This window comes from Manacus vitellinus, unplaced genomic scaffold (genome assembly GCF_001715985.3).
Source record: "Manacus vitellinus isolate BGI_N305 unplaced genomic scaffold, ASM171598v3 scaffold_28_pilon, whole genome shotgun sequence".
Classification (NCBI taxonomy): domain Eukaryota; kingdom Metazoa; phylum Chordata; class Aves; order Passeriformes; family Pipridae; genus Manacus; species Manacus vitellinus.
Genome location: NW_021940122.1, coordinates 3419204 through 3421467, shown reverse-complemented (window position 1 = coordinate 3421467; position 2264 = coordinate 3419204).

The window sequence follows — 2264 nt, the reverse complement described above, 5'->3', positions numbered from 1 at the left end:
AACTGAGAGCTAAGCAAGCCTGAGAAGACAGCTTTAATGCCCAAGCACAGGATATTGCATACTCAGCCAACTCACCTACATCAGATCTGCAATGCAGAATTGCACATGTATGAGACATCAAGGCAGTAGTGCTAACCACAACATTCCCCTCCAAACCAGCAAGGGCTTTGAGGTGCACTAACTAGAAGCCTTTCTTTACATGTTTTTTTCATTTAGTGTTTCTTGAGAAATCCAACAAAAGGGAAGACATGGAGGAAAGCAAATCCTCTGTGAAAACTCAGGGCATGAGGCAAGACCACAGCCCTTTCTCCTCTTAAGGATTCTACAAGCTGGTCAGAAATGCCAAAATATAGGAAATAGGGCTTCCTGGAGGGTGGGATCCTTTTGATTTGGGGCAGGGTGAGCAGGTCCCCTCTACAGGGCAGAATAGACACATAACTTGCAGCTAGGAAAGGGGTGGTCAAACCTAGGGATGACTCAGCTTCCCAGATCACATATTGATAAGGCTCCCTTTGCAGTTAGTAGCCTGTAAATTGCTTTGGGCTGCTCTAAGATTAAATACCATGGTATAAATTATTCTAATTACTTGGTGTAGATTTATGTACTACAGGACAGAAGCCAGCCCCCTGTCCTGCCAGAGGAATAAACAAACAAACAAACAAAAAAACGCAAATGAAAAATCAAACAAAACAAAACCACCACCACCACCCCAAAAAGTCCACAAAAAATCTTCTCAAAAAGAAGCAGTCCTGCAGTCTATTAGCAGACAAGTCATGATACTCTACCTTTCTTTCATTTTCTGTGCCTCCACCCAGGACATTTGTATACCCTAGTACTCACTATTTTTAGTGACTGCTCGAGAACAAGTCTACCAAGTAGAATACATTATCCCATCATTAAAAGCTGTCACTTCATAAAAACAAATTTCCTGGGACTGTATAAATTATGCCCTTGACTGGCATGTCAAGCCTGTTGTGCAGATGATTTTCTATGTCAGTCTGTTAACTGTCTGATGTTAAGGTGAATCTTACCAGCACACCTGACCCAGCCCCGGGGTCCAGGATAAAGGCTGCTTTAAAAGACAGAAGCAGATTTAGACTAAGTTCTATAAGCAGCTCTCTGAATAACAGGGTGCAGTAGCCTACCTGTAGGCCTACCATAGCACAGCTATAGAACCCCAGCTCTTAAAACTATCACTTAAATACGCATCATTATCTCACAGGACGGGAAGAGCCTCACAAGTCTGTAATCCCATTTCCAGTAGCCACTTAGAGTAACTGAACAAAACTATATGTGACCTACCAGAAACTGTCAGCAAAGACTAAGCTTAGCAAGAGGCTAGAAAGGAGAAGTGTAGGCTGACCCTTCTCACCTTATGTTGCCAGAACCTGCATTCATACAGTCATGTTTCAAAGCAGACATGGGTTTTCTGAACTTTCCTAACCAATTTTGGATGCATTTTTTTTCTCCAAATTCCACAAAGAAAAAAGAAAAATCAAGTGACTACAAGCTCCATGATTTCACTGCAGTCTTCAAAAAACCTCAAACAAACAACAAAATAAAAACTTTTGGGCATTGCCTCCAATTACATCTCAATAAATAGCAGCAGTCTTTCACTGTTCACCTTTAGCATCTCATCTATATCATTCATTCATATTCTACCCCAGTCCTTTCTCTCCCAGGGCAAAGGGTCAAACCAGTTATGCCCTCTTCACACGGCAGTGAGACCATGCCTTTGACTATTCCTGCTGCCTATTCCCATATTTTTTCTAGCTCTTCTGTAAGTTTTTTAAGAGAGAGTTATTACAACTGGCTGCAGTACTCAAAGGGTAGGTTACACCATTGAGTTATATAGCAGAAGAACAGATGTTTGATTCTCTATCTTTCTCTGTAATTATTAACTTTACCTGCTGTGTGCTAACCAGTCTATGAAATATCCACAATAACCCAAGATCTTTCTTAAATGGCAAGTTACAGCCCATTTGTGTATATATCTGTTCAAGCTGATTTTTTTTCTACCAGAGGCACTCATAGTTTCACACTTATCAGTTTCCACATGTAATATCATCATCTATAACAGATCTAGGTCAGCAGTATAGACAGACACTTGTTCTGTAGAAGCTTGATCAAGACCCAATGCATTCATCACACCAGCTAACAGAAAGCAGTCAGAAACGAATGTCGTATTTTAGCCTGGCTGGACAGTGTACAACCTGCTCAGCTCACATTTTATTCATTCCACCTGACTTATTTCTTTTGTATGG